The sequence below is a fragment of the Camelus ferus genome, chromosome 8 (genome assembly GCF_009834535.1).
Source record: "Camelus ferus isolate YT-003-E chromosome 8, BCGSAC_Cfer_1.0, whole genome shotgun sequence".
NCBI lineage: Eukaryota > Metazoa > Chordata > Mammalia > Artiodactyla > Camelidae > Camelus > Camelus ferus.
In genome coordinates this window covers 47072707-47092255 of record NC_045703.1, presented here as the reverse complement: position 1 = coordinate 47092255, position 19549 = coordinate 47072707, and the positions used below count along the sequence as shown (strand labels likewise).

General features: G+C 39.5%; 1 protein-coding gene across 3 annotated transcripts in view; it reads left to right on the top strand.

Moving 5' to 3' along the window:
- The first annotated feature begins 18754 nt into the window (after positions 1 to 18754).
- STX7 (syntaxin 7) overlaps positions 18755 to 19549 on the top strand; it is a 72524-nt gene continuing 71729 nt past the window's right edge. For 2 of the 3 annotated variants that reach the window (XM_032484937.1, XM_006185156.3), the window contains exon 1: positions 18755 to 18897. The gene's annotated coding sequence lies outside the window, so the exon portion shown is untranslated. The remainder of the gene's footprint in view (positions 18898 to 19549) is intronic. The other variant, XM_032484938.1, reaches the window with a different exon arrangement.

Sequence of the window (19549 nt, the reverse complement as noted above, 5' to 3'; positions counted from 1 at the left end):
GTCTTTCTTACTGATCTATTTCAAAGGTAAAATGTCCCCATTCTGTTTTCCCAGACCCTCTCATTTTCCCCCCGTACTCTGTTGCCCCCTCGTGGTCACTCTAAACAACACTGGGCTGACCACACACAAGCTAATTAGGTAAAAGCTCAGAAAAGAAGTGTCTGTTCAAAAATGAGCCACCTCCCCCAAAATGAGCATCGATCATTTGAAAGCACACCAATTAAGTAACTATATACTCTCTCCCTTCCAAGCTACCCCTCCATACAAACAACTCAAAGAAAGATTTTTGAACTTCATTAGAATCACATGAGGTGCTTAAGATTTTCAAGCCCTGCCCCAGCAGTTCTAATCTCTAGCTAGGACTGAAATGAAATGTGCTTTTCTAAATCAAGCACCTCAAATGATTCTGGCATTCCACAGAACACTTTTTGAGAAGCACTGCCCTAGGGGAAGTAGCACTGTTACAGTGGAAAGTGCTTTGAACTTGGAAAAATAGAGTCCATTCATTCCACTCACACTTGGTAAGCACATTCTAGTGCCAGGCATCCATGCTGGTGCTAAGAATACAGATAAAACCAAAATCTCCCAAACTAGACTATTAGTAAGTTCATAGTCTAGTTTGGGAGAGGCCGAGTAAACACTTACAGTGCCCTGAGATAAGAACTCTGGAAAGAAAGTGGAGAGGACTCTGGGGGATGAGGAGGGGGTGAGGGACCAGCCTTGGGAGAGCCAAGTTGATGGTATTTATTGTAGAAAGTTCTCCAAAGAGACTCTGAAGTGAGTTAGGAGGGACAAGATTGCATTCAAATTCTGAACACACCTTTAAACTCTCCGAGTTTCGTTATTGGTATAAGAAAGACAGATTACACACATGTGGGTTTATACATTTGGTTATATCCATGTTGGGCTATTCCTGGTGCCTTTCACTTTTACTTGGCAGAGGGCTTACAGATCACACTAGTTACAGTGTTTGTAATAGGCAAATAATTGAGCTTGAGTTGTTATTCAGTGACTCCAAACAGCTCCCACCCGATGTTTTATGGTCCTATGTATATATGTTATTTAGATAAAGAACAATTGGCTGTTCTTCCAACTAAAACAGGTGAGGTCCTAACTGCTCATTGAATTTCATTAATAATTCACAATGATCTATCAAACAGAAATTTATCATGCATTTTTATTTAGTCTTGTCATTGATCGTGGAACTTCAGTTAAACCCAAGAAAGGTCCAAATGGAAAAATAGGATCAGATAACCTGAGAGGAAAGGAGATGGGATCAACAGATAGAGGTAGAGAGAAAGGCAAAGGACAGACAGACAAAGGAAAGGATGGAAGGAAACTGAGAGAGAGAGAAGTGATTCCCATACCCCCTCCACATTTCAGTAATTCTCCTTTTCACAGCCCAGCATCACAAAAACCTCCTCCTTCCGGGGTCCTTCCCGAAGTAAGTCACCATCTATGCATGGTGATTTCATCCTGCCCATGACTCCTATAATAGTGAGAACTAACACTTGGTTGGGGAGGTGGGGGTGTAGCTTAGTGGTGGGGATACAGCTCAGTGGTAGAGCGCATGCTTAGCATTCACAAGGTCCTGGATTCAATCCCCAGTACCTCCATTAAAAAATAAATAAGTAAATAAATAAGCCTAATTACCCCCTCAACCCCCCAAAACAAAAGAAAAACATTTAATGAGCACTCACCCTGTGCTAGGTACTGTTACCAATGTTTTACATCATTAATTCATTTAATCATCGCAACTGTATGAGGGAATATTGTAATTTCTACTTGACATGTTAAAACTGAGTGTCACAGACTTTGAGTAACTTTCTCAAATTCACAGAAGTAAGTGGCAGAACTAGGATTTGAACAAAACTGTCTTTGTCTTCTACTCTTTCTGTAAGCTATTTGAAGACAGATTTTAAGTCCTCTCTTTTCTCCAGCTTCCTTAATTCAGTGGCTTGTGAAAAGTGAGGAACCAAAATTATACTGATGACTTCAAGAATGAAAAAAAATAACTTGGAGGGGGAGTGGTTTAGCAAGTTTTAAGGAGAACACCGATTGAAAGTCATTACTAGGAATATTCAAAGCCAAGGCTCAGCTGATTACCTCTTAAATTGTAGATTAGCTGATTAACTGTTGTAGGGAGCTCTTCAATATTTTTAATACTTACACTTTTTTCGCAATCTTCGGTAATCTTCAACTCCAATTAACACCAGATTTTTAAATGGATATAATTACCATGTAACATTTTTAGTTTTACATGTAGAACATAATGGTTTGATATATGTATATACTGTGAAATAATTAACAGAAGTTTAGTTAACATTCATCATTACACACAGTAACATTATTTTTCCTGCAATGAGAACTTTTAAGACCAACTCTCAGCAATTTTCAAATATACAGTGTAGTATTGTTAACTGTAGTCACCATGCTGTACATTACATTTCCAGGACTTTATTTTATAACTAGTAGTTTGTACCGTTTGACACCTTCACCCATTTTGCTCAATCCCCATCCCCTGCCTCTGGCAATCACCAATCTGTTTTCTGTATCTATGAGTTTGGTTGTTCTTCTTATTTAATTTAATTTATTTTTATTTTTTGAGGAGGAGGGTGGTAATTAGGTTTATTTATTTCTTTATTTTCAGAGGAGGTACAGGGGATTGAACCCAGGACCTCATGCATGCTAAGCATGCTCTCTACCACTTGAGCTATACCCTGCCCCTAAGACTTCCTTCTTTTTTATGACTGAATTAATATCCTATAGTATACGTATACCACAGTTCTTTATACATTCATCTGTCAATAGACACTTAGGTCATTTCTGTGTCTTGGCTATTGCAAAGCATATTGAAATGAACATAAGAGTGTAAATATCTTTTTGAGACAGTAATTTTTCCCCTTTGGATAAATAACTGGAAGTGGAATTCTGGATCATATGGAAGTCCTATTTTTAATAGTCTGAGGAACTGCCACATGGTTTTCCATAGTGTCTGCACCAATGCACATTCCCACCAACATGCACATGGGCTGCCTTTAGTCCACTTCCTCCCCAGTACTTGTTATTTTTTGTCTTTTTGATAATAGCTATTCTGACATGTATAAGGTGATATCTCATTGTGATTTTGACTTTCATTTCCATGGTGATTAATGATGTTGAACACTTTTTCATGTACCTGCATCATTACCTTTATGTCTTCTTTGAAAAAATGTGTATTCAGATTTTCTGATTGTATTCTAATTGGATTATTTTTTGCTATTGAGTTGTATGAGTTCTTTATCTATTTCGGATGTTAACCCTTTATCTGATACGTGATTTACAAATATTTTTCTCCCCTTCCATAGGTTGCCTTTTCATTTTACTGATGGTTTTCTTTGCTTTACAGAAGCTTTTTTGTTTGATTTGGTCCCACTTGTTTCTTTTTGCCTTTGGTGACTGCTTCGTGTGTCAAGTCCAAAAGTCATTGCTAAGACTGATGTCAAGGAGCTTACTTTGTTTTCTTCTAAATGTTTTTGGGTTTTAGGTCTTAGGCTTAATCTTGTGTGGGTAGTGATGCAGTTTTCCCAACACTGTTTATTACAGAAACTATCCTTTTCTCATTGTATATTCTTGACTCTTTTGTTGTAAATTAATTGACCTTATATGGATGGGTTTATTTCTGGGCTGTCTATCTCTTCCATTGATCTATGTGTCTGGTTTTATGACAATACCATACTGTTTTGATTATTATAACTTTGTAATAGAGTCTGACATTTAAAATTTTAAAGACTGTATTGTAGAGAAATAGACTTTGTTAAAAGAAAACATTGAACAGCTCAGAAGTATATAAAGTAAAAATTTAAAAAGTTAAAGTCTGCGTGTATATTCTTCCAGATATTATTATTTCTTTCTCTTCCTTTCTTGCTATATCTATACTTTTAAAATGGTATTGTAGCACCTATTTCACTTTATAAGTGGATTTTTATATTTAATAAGTGGCAGACACCTTTGGATGTCAATAATAGAGATTTAGTAATACTAGCTATACTATTACATTTATATTACAATATGGGCACTACATGCTATCATGTATTAATTCATTTAATCCTCCCAACAATCCTTTGAGGTGGAAATATCTTTATTTTCCAGGTGAGAAAACTGAGCCACTGAGAGGTTAACTCTGTTGCCCATGATTACACATCTGTAAGTGTGAGAGCTGGGGTTTGAACCCTGTGGAGCCCTCCTTGGTACAAATGCTTTCTCTGCCCTGTATTTCTTGTTTGTAGAAAATAGACTTCATTTAACCTCCTTGACCTTCCTTGAGTTCCAAAGGGCAGATTCAAACAGTTGCTTATCAGTGAAAGGAGGGAATGCAGGAAAAAAGGAGGAGCAGTCAAGAAACAATCATGCATCCTCGAGGCAGGGTTCTGGTTTCTCTTCAAGGACTAGCAGTATCTTTGAGTTCTTCTGCAGGAACTAAGCCCCCACCCAGGTAGAAGATGGTAACTTTAGGATGAGCACAGGATTCCTGGAACACCACCCTGTTACCTCACCACCAGCCAATCAGAAGAAAGTCACACATTCTACAGCTCTCCCCCCAAATTTTGCTTATAAAAACTTCTCTCTGAAAACCACTGGGGAGTTTGTTTTTGTTTGTTTGAGCGTGAGCCACCCTTTCTCCCAAACATTTTGGTTTGTTTGCCCTCACAGTGCATTAGGCACACAAACTTGTGTTCTGTAACAATTCTGATGAGCCATTCTAGGAATTTGTGCCCATGGCCGGTCCCCAGCAGCTGCTGGAGCTCAATTCCCTCTGGGGAACTGGGAAGGATTCTGCCTGACAGGTGCCAGCTGCCATGAGGCTGTTTGGAGCCAAGAAATGTCCTGAGGTACAGTCTACATTTATTGTTCCTTGGGGAGTTGGTCCTGCTTGCTCAGGCTGGGAATTCTCTCCACTCCATCTGGGCTCATTCCCTTGTGGGAAGAGAGCTGCTCTGGGTCCATTCTCTTTCAGGAGCTGGGCCAATCTGTTTAGCGGCCTCTTTCTGGGGGTGGAAATGGATTTTTAGACTACACCTCCTTTGATTTTTCTGTCTATGCGACTGTAGCTTATTTGTTGTTTTTGTGTGTGTATCATTTTGGGGTGAGTCACTCTGGCTTGTTCAGGATGGGAAAATTCTACCCATTCTGTCTGGGCTACTTCCCTTTCAGGGAGTGAACCATTCTGGGCTCATTGTGAGCCACTGTGGGTCCATTGTCTTCTGGGAGCCAGGCCACTCTGGAAGCCTCCATCAGGGAGTGGAGGTGAAATTTGGGGGCTACACCTTGTCTGGTCTTTTATTTGTGGGACCATGTTTGTTTGTGTATGTGTATCAGTACCCACATTGGATGGTTGAGAGGGTGTCTGGTCTCTGAGCTCTGATGACACAAGGGTACTCTTCTCTACTGCATTTTCTTCACCTATGGTGGAACATTGGTTGGAAATTTCCTTTTCCAGGGGAACTACAACCCTTGGGTACTGTTCTGTGTTGTGTTGGTTTGCTGTTTGGCAGCAAATAATTAAGTATGGGTGACCAGAGCTCTGTTCCATCTTACAGTTCCCTTAAGGGTATTTTTGCAAAACTGGCAGATCTTCAGCTATGCTCCCGTGAATGAAAGGGCTTGGCATTTGTCTTGCCCTGTGCCTTAAGATATAAATGTTCTACCTGGCTCTCACAGCGCTTATCTACACCATCTCTAATTCCTGAGACCAAAGGAAAAAAAAGAGGGGAGGGCCTTTTTAAACTCAAGTGGAATAATTGTGAGATCTTTGGTTCTGTTTTTATGTAAAAATTAACTTATAAGTGAGCTCTATTTAGTTGACTTAATAGTAAGTGCTTACAAATTAAATACTTCCAAATATTTAGAAAATTGGCCAGAATGAATTTTAGATCCACTTGATCTGGGAAATATTCAGCACTAAATCAATATCTGGTTATGAAGATAGCTTAAGTTTATTGGTTTGATTAATGTAGACAAGTCTTTAGAGTCATCAATGTTAAGTATAATACTTCTGTTGTACCTAGGTTTACTAGAGTTCAAATAAGATCTATTCTGTGTCTGCTGCAAATTTGTCAGCAAGGGAACTAACTTGATATGATGAAACTAAGTAAACGTAAGTGAGGTAAGAGGGGTTTTAATTAGGTGAGCTTGTCAGGAGTGATTGTGTTTGGGGAATGTCTGCTTTAAGAACAGTCTCTCCAGATTTTGGTAACTTGAAGCTAAACTAAGTTAAATGAAGAGAATTAATTGACTATCTGGGACATTTCAAATAGGATAAAATATTGGAACATTGGTTGCTGGGCAGGTCTGGGTTTGCCTGCCTTAGCCTTCTTAAGAGAGGAAGACGGAAACATATGTTTTCCAAGCAGGAAATACTCATATGACAGTTCACAATTACTGGCTCCTTGGCTTTTAAGGGTTAAAATTATAACATGTGTAATTAAAGCTACTAAAATAATAAGGGAAACATTCCAGTGTGCTAGGAAAGTAAGACGTGTGTTTTCAGCAAAACAAGGTGTGAGGAATGGAAATGGATTTTGTTAAAGGGAAAAGGGATAGTTTTGCCCTAGAGCTGGTTGTTTCTGAATGGAAAAAAGGCAGGGGCACAAAATATGGATACAGAAAGTTGTAGAAGATTCATAGGAAGGACTTTTTGACAAGTACATGTCTCTGGTAAATTTTAGATTATACCACTGAACTGGTTGAGAAACTAAAGAATCTTAATGGAAAACCTGATGGTTTTATTAGCGGAAAGTAGATTCTTGTCTCACACAGGAAAGAATTCAAGAGCAAGCCATAATAAAGTGAAAGTAGATTTATTCAGGGAGATACACACTCCATAGACAGGGTGCAAATAGTGCTAACAAATGGGAGGAGTATTCCAACTATTTTGGGGAAGGAGTGGGGATTTCCAGGAATTGAGCCTCTGCCCAGTTTTGGCCTTCTCTGGTCAGCCTGGGAACTATCATGGCACCTATGAGTATGTCATTTAGCATGCTAATGTATTACAATGAGCCTATAATGAGGCTTAAAGTCTACTGGAAGTTGAATCTTCCAGTATCTTGGTTCTAATCAGTTTATGTCCTATCCTAAATTATTGTGTAATTCATTTAATGGTTGTGCCCTGACCCCTTCCCTCCTGTCTCAGTTTCAGGAAAAGTTAACAAAAGGATTGGTTATTGAGTGAGCTTGTGAATGTGGTTATAATGTTTATGGGTTTTGTCTGGAATATTACTAGTTTTGATCTGTGTTTTCCAAATTTAAGGAAGCCCTTCCCCTCAATTTACTTATGACTTACAGGAATTTGGTAAATTATACCTCTATGGATAGAATTGAAATATTTTTATTTCCTCTCTGCCTGAACACTCCAGAAATTGAAGACTCTTGGGTTCTGAGCAGCCTTATCAGGTGAATGAGAAAGATTGCCTCCTGGCACGTGCAGGAATCTTGATATTTTGGGGACCTCCAGAAGAAAGTAATCCACCAAGCAGAGCTTGATGGCAGGCCTTCAGACAGATTTCCCTCACCTTGAGAGGTGTTTTGAAAATTCAGTCTGAGACTCCTTCTGAAGCGATCCACCACAGCCAGTCTGGAGGAATCTCTGTGGTCAATTGACCAGACTTAGTTTGCGAACAAACTTGTCTTGATTTGGCATGTTTCTGGAAATGATAATTTTGGAGAGAAAAAGATCATGTTTCAATGGATATTAAATTCTAGTCCTGTTAATTAAAGTCTGTATTTATGAAAGTTATTGTGTTAGCCACACTTTTGCCCTGGTGTCAAGAGGAAAAGAAAATTATCTAGTGACGTTATCACAGAGTAACTACTCATGACGTATCATGCTTGCTTTAAGTCTACTGCTAAAAGCACATGCACAATGCTTGTGTAATAATTTGGTATAAGTGACAAAGTGCATAGCTTATAAAATGTTTCCCCCTTGACAAATACCTCTGAGCTTGTTCAAAATATCTGATCAGTTTTCCCCCAACGTGGATAACTAGGCAAACATGAAAGAGGTCTAGCACCAAGGGACATGATCTTGACCCAGGCCAGGCAGTGGACAACCATCTTGACTTCATGGGACATGTTTTGGTCTGTTAAAGGATTTGCAGTCAAAAGAGGGAATGATGGAAAAATTGCATATATTGAGATATGGGGAATTCATTCTGGCTTATAAATAATTTAACTTAAACTTAATTGACCAGAGATGCCTGTTTTGTGGCCTTTCAGACATACATTTTACATATGCTTTAGCCACTGAGGAGAAGAATGCATTTGAAAGTCAAAATGGATTCCTCAAAAAACTGAAAATAGACTTACCATATGATCCAGCAATCTCATTCCTAGGCATATATCCAGAGGGATCTCTCATTCAAAAAGAAACAGTCACCCCAATGTTCATAGTAGCACTATTTATAATAACAAAGACATGGAAGCAACCTAGATGTCCATTAACAGATGACTGGTATATTTATACAATGGAATACTATTTGGCCATAAAAAAGAATAAAATAATGCCATTTCCAGCAATGGATGGACCTGGATATCATCATCCTAAGTGAAGTAAGCCAGAAAGAGAAAGAAAAATACCATATAGTATCACTCTTATGTGGAATCTTAAAAAAAAAAAAAGACACATATGAACTTATTTACAAAACAGAAACAGACTCACAAACATAGAAAACAAACTTATGGTACCAGCGGAAAAGAGGATGGGAAAGGATAAATTGGGAGATTGAGTTTGCAGGTACTAACTACTATACATAGACTAGATACACAAGTTTCTTCTGTATAGCACAAGGAACTATTTTCAATATTTTTGTAGTAACCTATAATGAAAAAGAATATGAAAATGAATATATGCATGTAAATGTATGACTGAAACATTATGCTGTACACCAGAAATTGACACATTGTAAACTGACTATACTGCAATTAAAAAAAAGTGGCATAACTTTAAATAAATAAAGTCAAAATGGAGTAGCTGTGGTTTAGACATCCAAGGTAAAACTAGGTGGCCATCATGGACATGATTTCAGACAAGTTCCTGTATTGCTGAGATCTGAGTTTTCAAAGTGGTGTCTCCTGCCAGCTGGTAGATACAACCTTATGGTTACAAGATGGCCTTTTCTAACTATTAAATTTTTAGACAATGATCAGATGTTAGCAGATAAAAGGGACATGTGTGTAGTGGCCAATAACTTCTGTTATGTATAGATTAATACCGCATCAGAAGTTACAATCTTCTTAGATAAACTAGACAACTGGCTACCTGGCTATAAGAAGTCTCCCCTGAACTGCCAGGTCAAGACTGGGTTTCAGGGTTATTATCCTGAATTCCTTATAAGCTGAGATCTATTTTGTCTATTAAAGTTTGAGTTGTCACTGCTACTTCTAACTAGATCAGTTCCATCAAAATGATGGATCAAGGGACTAAGACCTTAATCATACAAGACTATCATCCAAGACTTGGAACACAAGAGTGTTTCCAGTTTGGTGTCCATGCCCCAAACTGAAGCAGGGCTATGCCTCATTTCAGCAGGAAGTAGCCAGAGCCCTTGCCTCACTCCCTGAAAGATTTAGGGGAGGTTAAAACAGAAGTGGGGACTGAAACTGAAGGCCCCAAAAGCAAGTTCCTCTGCTGAATTTATGATTAACCTCTATCCGAAATGTTATTCCCTTTTTTGTCCAAAACCTGTTCTCTTCAAGATTGAGGCATATCAAGGAAAAGAGGGCATTGAAATGGAGCAGGATCCTGTGGGGTCCTCCCTAGTACAAATCCTTTCTCTGCCCTCTACTTCTTATTTGTAGAAAATAGACATCATTCAACCTCGTTGACCTTCCCTGAGTTCCAAAGGGCAGACTCAAACAGTTGCTTTTCAGGGAAAGGAGGGAATGCAGAAAGATGGAAGGAGTAGTTAAGAAACAATCATGCAGCCTTGGAGCAGGGTCCTGGTTCCTCCTGAAGGGATATACATCACAGTATCTTTGAGTTTTTCTGCAGGAACTAAGGACCCCACCCAGGCTGAGCACAAGATTCCTGAAACACTGCCCTATTACCTCAGCACCAACCAATCAGAAGAAAGTCACACACCCTTCAGCCCCCACCCCAAATTTTGCCTATAAAACCTCCTCACTGAAAATCACTGGGAAATTTGCGGGCTTTTTGAGCATGAACTGCCGGTTCTCCTTGCTTGGCCCTTCAATAAACCTTTCTCTGCTCCAAACTCCACTGATGTTTCTGCTTGTTTGGCCTCACTATGCATTGGCAACAACTCCAGAGAGCATAAAAAAATTTAACAAATGTTGCCATGTGAAAGACACTGTCAGGAAAATCTAAAAGTAAGCTACACAATGGGAGAAACATTTGCAGATGAAATATCTGATAAAACACAGAATATATAAAGAATCCTTAAAACTCAATAATAGGCAAACAATCTAACAAAAAGAAAAATGGGCAAAAGATCTGAACAAACATTTCAGTAAAGAAGACATGTGAATTTCAAAAAGCATATAAAAAAGATGTTCAACATTATTAGGAAAATAAAATTAAAACTACAGTAAGATGCCACTACACACCTATTAATATGGATAAAAATTAAAAAGGAAAATCTAATAATATTAGATGTTTACAAGGATTTAGAGCAGTAGAAATCCTCCTTCAATGCTGGTGGGGATGCAAAATGATATAGTCATTTTAGAAAACAATTTGGCAACTTCTTATAAAATTAAATACATACAACCCAACAATCCCATTTGTAGACATTTACCTAAATGAATTGAAAACTTATACTTGTATCAAAACCTGCATGAAAATATTTATAGACTCTTTATTCAAAATTTCCTTAAATTGGAAACAACCAATAGGTGAATGGGCAAATAAATGGTGTTGCATCCTGACAATGGAAAGCTACTCAGCCATAGAAAAGAACAAATTATGAATTCATACAATGATGTGAATGTATCTTAAATGCATGCTGCTAAATGAAAAAAGTCAAACACAAAATGTTACTCATTGCATGATTCAATTTTTATGACATTCTGGAAAAGGCAAAAAGCTAGAGGGACAGAAAACATAAGTGATTGCCAAGGGTTGAGGGAGTTGTTGAATGAAAGTTCCTGCAAAAGGAAATTTTGGGGAAGATGAAACTTTTCTAGATGATATTGGGGTGATGGATACATGACTCCTTTAATTTGTCAAAAATCCATGAAACTGTACACAAAAAGAGTGAATTTTACTCAGATGAAAAAAATCAATCAGTATGTTTGGTGAATACCAGATGGAGTGTAGGCACATGACAAATGAATCAAAGTGCAATACAAACATATAATATACTTTCACTTAAGGGGTGAGGGAAAAGAGCTGATCTTGGTAATTTTGGGAAACATTGTTTTGACTCAGTACTGAAAGGCTAAAGACAAAAAGAATTGTCCTTAACCCTGTACTTAAGTTTTTCCCTCCCAAGAGTATGAGTTAGCAGCTCTGAAACTACTTTACATGGTCTGAATAAGTAATTGAATGACAGATAATGAGAGCTAGGTTCCCCACTGTCAGAGAAATAAGTTAACAATGAAGAAAGAGAGAAGGCTAGAATGAACCCAATGATGCTGTATTAGAGCTGGAAATACCTATGTGAACTCACGTGTGTGTGTGTATATACAGAAAAAGCCAGATAAAATTATAAATATGTGTGTATGCATGAGTCAATATACAGACATTTATTTCCTAGTTCTTTCCACTTAGAGGGTACAGAAGCAGTGACACCCCAGGAGCAATGAGAAGGCTAGCATCCAGATCTTGGTTTCTAAACACCATTTTTTGGTAAAAGGAACAATGCCTTCATAGTAAAATGACTGATTTTAGAGCCGAAGCAAGGAATATACAAAATAAGCCTGGGACATCTTGCTGTACTAACAAGTAAAGAAATATTAGGGGGGGGAAATGGGTCCTGTCAAATGGGGACACAGGAACCAATCTGAAAAAATTCCCAATGGTGGAGAGGTAACAATTATAACCTAAAAAAAGAAATAAATATAAATCCATACTGATATAAATAAATGACGAAAGAAATAGATAAATTTGGGAGAAGTGACAACTACTCCTTACAGAAGAATTGAAAGAAATAGAAAATGACCTTTACGACACAAGAGTACTAACTGCAGTAGGCAGAACATATCGATGAACACTCAAATCCGTGGGCAAAACTTTAAGGAAAAGTAGGATATGAACATAGCCTCAAAGTCTCTCTCTCCAAATATTTATTAGTTACTGAGATAGTTTCAGCATACATCCATAAATTTTTAATGCTCCTCCTTTCTGGAGGTAGATAGAGCTCAATTCTTCTCCTCTTGATTGTGGACTGGACTTAGTGATTCTCTTCTGATGGATATAGTACGAAAATGGAAAAATAGTAACTCACAGACATCACCTTAACCAAGCTATAAAGATTAACGACATCGGTAAACAGATCATTCTGATATCATGCGCCATCTGAAATAATACGATGGGAACACTTCACCTCCAAGGTATTCTTTCCAAAAATTTGTAACTCAGTCTAATCCTGTGAAAACATCAGACAAACCTGCATTGAGGACATTCTACAAAATGCTTACCTAGCACTCTCAGTGTCAAGGTTATGACAAAAAAAAGAAAAAAGAAAAACCAGAAAACTGTCACAGATTGGAGAAGACAAAGGAAGCATGCTATGTAAATACAATGTGGGATTGGATCTGGAACAGAAAACAAACATCAGTGGAAAACTGATGAAATCCAAATCAAGTCAATAGCTGAGTCAAAATCACTATAACAATGATAATTTCCTAGATTTGATGAATCCATGATGACTATGTAAGATGTTAACATTAGGAGAATCTGGGTGAGGTGTATATGAGAACTCTGTTCTATCTTGACAACTCTTCTATAAGTCTACAATTACACTAAAATAGAGCTTACTTTTAAAATGGAAAGGAGGAGAGAACATATCCTAGTTGAAGGGAACTTACTGAGCAAAGCACAGAAATAAGAAAACCCCTGGTGTGTGGTTGGAGAGCTGGTGGGTGGGAGGGAGGTGGGAGCAGAAGGAGATGGAAAATTCTCTAAACTAGAATATCCGAAGCATAAATTTTGGTACAGGGAAAGGCAGTCTCCAAACCCTGTAGGTCCTTATACATAAGGTAACCATATAGTGTATCACCTGAGTTGGGACATTTTTGAGAAGGAAAGGAGGTGCTTAGCAGACAGGAGGCTGAAACAACAAACTTAAACTGGGATTATCCTGGGCAAACTGGACATATGATCACTCTATTTATATGCCAATGTTTTCCATAATAGATACTATGAAAGCCTTTACAGCCATTGAATATAAAAAAAGATCTACAGTCAAAAACATTCTGAGTTAAAGAAAATACTGAGTTAAAGAAAGTTAGACTTGTTTCTTTACCGAACTACTTCTCAGAGCCTTCAATTTATAAACGTCCACTGTGAATTTTCATGGATGTATTATCAAAAGATTTCCCAGCTGTTTCTCCATTGACACCTTTCTATGATTTCTTCCCCTAACCTGTGCAACCCCTCACCCCTGCCCAGCCCAAGCAATTTTATTTGTAAGAAGTACCTCTGGGGGCATACTGCAATCAGGGGGGTGGCATGAAGCCTGGAGTGACGGTTTTAAATGCACAGTGGTGGCTTTGAGGATAATAACACTGAGTAGACTGGAGGTACAGATGCCAATGAGGAAGCTGTTGCAGTGGATTGGGACACAGACGGTGAGAGGCAGAGAGAAGAGGGCACATATCGACAATATTTAGGAATAAAATGAGAAATGAACATACCAATCGTCATGCTGTAATCATCCATGTAAAATTTCTATGGGATGTCTATTACCTCTTTGTTTAAAAGTAAGAGCAAAATCTGCTCTGTGCTTGGCATATAACTAAGCATTGAGTGGTCTTAGATTAACAAGCAGACTGCAGCAGCAGATGAGAGGTGACCTAGAGATTGTCATACTATATGAAGTAAGCCAGAAAGAGAAATACCATATGATATCACTTATATGTGGACTCTAAAAAAAAAAAATGACACAAATGAACTTATTTACAAAACAGAAATAGACTCACAGACATAGAAAGCAAATTTATGGTTACCAGAGGGGAAAGGGGAGCATGGAGGGATAAATTAGGAGTTCGAGATTTTCACATACTAACGACTATATATAAAATTGATAAACCACAAGATCCCACTGTATAGCACAGGGAACTATGTATTCAATATCTTGTAATAGCGTATAATGAAAAACAATATGAAAAGGAATATATATGTGTATTTATGTATAACTGAATCACTATGCTGTACACCAGAAATTAACACATTGTAAACCAGCTATACTTCAATAATAATAATTTTTAAAAGGCACACTGGAACAAACTATTGTTTATTAGATATTAAATTAAGCTGCCTTTTAATCTAGCACAGATTTCTTAAAAGAGCTGTGGATTTCCCACTGTATTAAAATTTAAAAAAAAAACAAGCTTTCACAAGCATACTTGTACCTCTTATTAATCAATAAATTCCTTGTCTTGCTGTATTTTCCTTTTTGTGTCTTTTCCTTCTCTGTCCCACAATATCATATGGTGGTCTTCTAACAAATATTTTTAGTTCAGGGACTGTTTCATGAATGGACAATTATCTCCTTCCATTCACTAGAATTGCTATTCCAAACACTGGAGATACAGCAGTGAAGCGTATACACCGTAGCCTACATGACAGGGGTTATTTAGGTGGTATTTATAGTAATAAGGACACAAGTGTGCAGATAACAAAAGATTCCCACTCAAAGACTTTCTTCTGGTTGCCCTTCAAAAATCTTTCCAAGAAGACCCAAATTCCTAGAGTTACTAGCACTGAAAAATCCAAATCACAAGCCTTCAGACGTAAGTAATTCCTACAAGTGTAAGGGTTTGTTAGGGCAGAAGTGAAAAGAATTGCAATCAGTAAAATGTTTGAGCCCTTCTGGATTCGAGGCACCTAGCTGAATTTCACTAAGAAGCAGGAAGGCGCTCCGATAGGATGCTATAAATACCAGGATTTCTTTTAGAATTCATTCATCTTCTGTACCTGTAAATATTTCAGGTTTAACTAAACTGTACTTATTTTTTCACTTGAATACAAACGGGTGAGATCTTATTCTTAGTTTTCAAAAGACCTGAAAGGAATCCACTCATAACATGTTTTAAAACATGGGAAATTGGAAGAAGCCCAAGAGGAGGATTCAGACACCTGAGCTTTGGTCCTTGTTCAGTTGGGAACTAGCAGGGTGACCTGAGGACACCACCTAGCCTTCAGTTCTCCTACAGCACTTCGTGATTTCCCCTCCCACAGTCCAGGGTTCTAGCAAAGGTAACACGAAGGGATGTTTGGAAAATGCAGCATACCTTATATAGATGTAAATTCTTTGCATGACTGTGGGTTCTTTCCAGCAGAAGTCCCATCGAGACAGAATGAGTTACTTGAGACTCTGTGGAAAGTCAAGAGAGTGAGAGGGAGTTGGGGACCAACTCTCCGAGCCTCTCAAACACTCTCATATTTATTGTATACAATCAAAGAAAAGATCACAAACAATTGTGTCACAGAAAGCAGGAGCTTAAGGAAAAACAGGATCGGGTAGAGATCATAAATTCCACAATGAGAACAAAGGTTTAATTTATCTTCAGGGCAGTCATGGAGGGAGAGGAACAAGGTACATTCTTCAGACATAAGATGTTGACTACAAAACAGACCATCAGACCAGCCAGTTCGTTGTCTTGGGGATTATAGACTATCTAAACAGCAGAAAGCATGCCCAGAGTTTAAAGCTGAGGGCATGGGGTTGTCGCTTTGCAACGAGAAGAGTAAACCCTGGACTATGGACCTATTCTTAAAACAAGCCGTGTCCTGCTTTTATAGCGAGGGACACACAATGACTTTGCCACTGGAAGCAGCCCCAGGCTAAAACCTCAACTATGCAAGCAAGGCATTGTCTCTGCTTTTTACGGGAAGGAGACAGGAGAGCGGATGCACAGATGCCTGCTAGCAAAGCACATTTGTTCTTCCTAAAGGTCACAAGCAGCTGGGGTCTTTTACAATTTATTAACCCAGTAATGGGCTCCCACACATGACAGCTCCTTGACTGATTGAAATACTTCCTCCTAAATCACCAACCACTTCTTAATTCCCAAGTCTAATGCACAACGTTTGGTTCTTAATTTACTTGAACTTCCCGTGATATGTGATATTATGGACCATTCCTTCTTTTTTGAAATGTCTTCCTTCATTCTCTACACCTTTTCTGGCTTACTTCCTATTGCTCTGATTACTCCTTTTCAGGGTTTTTCTTTCTCTGCTCTCCTTTAAACACAGAAAGTTGATAACATCCCATCCTTAGAATTAGAGAGATCATCTCTTCCCATAGCTCCAATCAGAACTCTATCCTGAACTCCAGCTCCCATTCTCAGGTACCTGTAGGAGCTGGACATCTCGAACTGAATATCACTTCTCCAGAATCTTAAACACAATATGTCCCAAGCTAAACATATTGTCACTTTGTTCCCTCATTTCACTACCTCCATCCTCAAACTGCAATTGCTTGATCAGCAATCTTAGATCTCAGTTGTGTGTGTCTTAAAAATAGAAATTATGTCTTTAATTCTCCATTTCTAACTGATTTCCAAGTCTCAAATATTTCTCAAAGTAGTCCTCACCACCTCTTCTTCAATATATTGCCTTACTATAGTCCTTCAATACCTCTGATGTTGAGGAAATTCTTAATTGGGGGATGCTACTATTGCAACAGCCTTCTAAGTGGTCAAAATCAAACTCTCTCTCTTTGTCTCTGTTATTTTCCTTTAATTTCTCCCACTTCTCCAGAGTTTTCTCTGTATGGAATTATGAACACATCATCTCTTGCTTTAATAGTTTAACACCTATTTGATACTCATTTAACGTGACAGAGGTTTTTCATTGTATAAACTCCACTTGATTTTCCAGTCTTATGTCCCTTCAGTCCACCCACTCTGCTTTATCTGATTAAAATTATGAGAGATCCCTGAGAATTTACACTTGCCTATGATTTTACGAAGTTCTATGTGCTCTTCATTTTGGCTGGAACATCCTTTCCCATCTTGTCTTCCCAGTGAACTCTTACACATTTTTCAAGATTCTAGTAACACTTCTCTTTTGGAGTGGTTCCTGACCCCACAGTGAGTCAACCTTATCTCTGGGCTCCCTCTGTGCTGTGAACAAATCTTTATTACAGCATCTCTTGCAGTGGTCTGGAAAGGGTCTCACTCCTCAAGCAACATGAGGGGAAATACTCTGTCCTACTCATCTTGATATCTGCAGTGCCTGGCATAGAACCTGGCACAGGGTGGATTCTCAGTGAATATTTGCTGAGTGAATTTTGTGGTAGGAAGAACTCAAGATTCTGAACTAGGTCATCTGGACCTGTGCTGCTTGTAATTATTTGTGTGGTTTTGATGATGTCTCTGTGGGTTTCAGATTTTTTAATCTGTGAAATGAGGAAGTGGGGCTACATTTTTTGTTAGGCTTTCTCCAGCTTTAGCACTCTATGGCTGAAACTACTGCCTATTACAGAGGGTGAAACACATATTTTATTTGATCACAGAACATTTTACAACAACTTAAGAATACTGAAAAAAATATTTCACATAAAAATAAGAATTTCCAATATATCTTGACAAAGCAGATCATCTGACTATGTTGGGCCATTATTCCTAAAAGTCCACAATGGGGTCTAGCTGAAGAATGCTATCCCTTTAGATGGGACGCGTGCCTTCTGCTTGACCAGTATAATGGTCTCTTGCCCCCTCTTCGCAGAAGCAGAGTATAAGTTGCTGCTTATTAACACACTTGGATTATAGTTTCCTTCAGGAGAGACGAGAAATAGAAAATAGTTCTTGTTCCCGTTTCTCTGTTGAAAGAAGAGAATGAAAAATAAACTTCTGTTTCTTTTCCCTGGTAGACCTCACTCACTTATGTACATGTGTATGTATAATTCAAAACAACCTAGAATTTGCTCAGGTGGTTTAAGTCTTTTCCCACCTTAGACCATCTGGACTTTCAATGTCCTGATATCCTTTCAGAAAATATTGTTGCCTTAATAGACAAAGGCCAAGCCAATCTATCTTCTAATTAACTTGGTATTTCTTTCACCTGAAGCAATCAATGCTTTTTCTCTAACAATTACATTATATTTGAATATTTATCATAAGAACATTCTCTGCGCTTCTCAACTTCTGTGAAAATTACTTCCTGCCCTTCAGGGATGCTTAGAATAATTTGTGTGTGCTATGAAAACTTGTCTACTAAGTGAACACACGGAAATGACTTCACTTATTCCTTCGTTGTTCCTGCTAGGATTGCTTATTTGCATTCGCAATTTTTAATGCAGCTGCGAATGCGCTCTACTGCAGAGTTAAGGGTTAGGAAACAAGATAGGCATGAGCTGATAGGACGAGCTGAAGACAGGAATCTAGGGGGGGCAGCATCACCGGATAAAAGAAGACAGCTGCTCTCTATTCCCTGCACAGAGGCTAAGGCGTTCACCACCTGCAGGTCAGGCCTCAAGGAACAACTCCCTTGCAATTTTGCTGGAACCCTCATTCTTAAACTTAAAACTAGAGGGGGCGGGGAAGGGCCGCTGTCACTCCACCCCGCTGGCCAATGGGAGGGGAGTGAGCCCCGCCTCCTTTCCTGGGAGGAATTGCAGGCATGCGCACTGGGTGCCCCAACGCCGCCACCCATCAGCTGAAAATTGTAGCTCGGGGTCTGGGGCCCCTGGGTGCCCGCGGCCAAAGAAGAAGGAAGCCGAGGAGGTCAGGGTAAGAGGAGCCTCGGGAGGGGGTGTCCCTGTACGGGCGTCCCGAAGGCCCGTGTCCCCGTGGCTGCCGCGGCACCTTGTTTGTGCGCGTCGTCAGGTGGCCGCCGCCCTGCGCTTTGCGGCAGGCGCTCGGGAGTCGGAGGGCCGGCGCCGCCTCAGCCCTGCGAGCGCGCGGCTCCCCACGCTCCCCGGCCGGCGCGGGTGCGCGGCGCGGTCAGGCAGGCCCTCCAGCCCGGCCGGCCCCGCCAGCGCCACCAGCCCCGCCAGCGCGGCCCTCCCGGCGCCCACCCGCCGCAGCCTCGCCGCCTCCCCCGGCCGCCCCGGGCCGCGCTAGCTCAGGCGCACCGGGCCGACTGCGCTTTCCCGGGCGGGGCTGGCGCCCCAGCCGCTCCAGCCGCTCCAGCCGCTCCAGCCCAGCTCAGGAATCCAGCTTCTGCCTCGGGCTGGACGCGAATTGACCTCTTCCTCTTTTTAACCCGTGGATTTAGAAAACGCGCTTTCAAGTTCTCTTCCCAATACAGAAGAACTCAAAATACATACGGCTATAGTAAAGGAACCATATACGTTTATTCAGAGCTTCATTGTAGATGGTTTTCTGTTTGGCTTGGAGACTTTGACATGCTTTCTTTCGTCTTTTCAATACATGTCCTTAA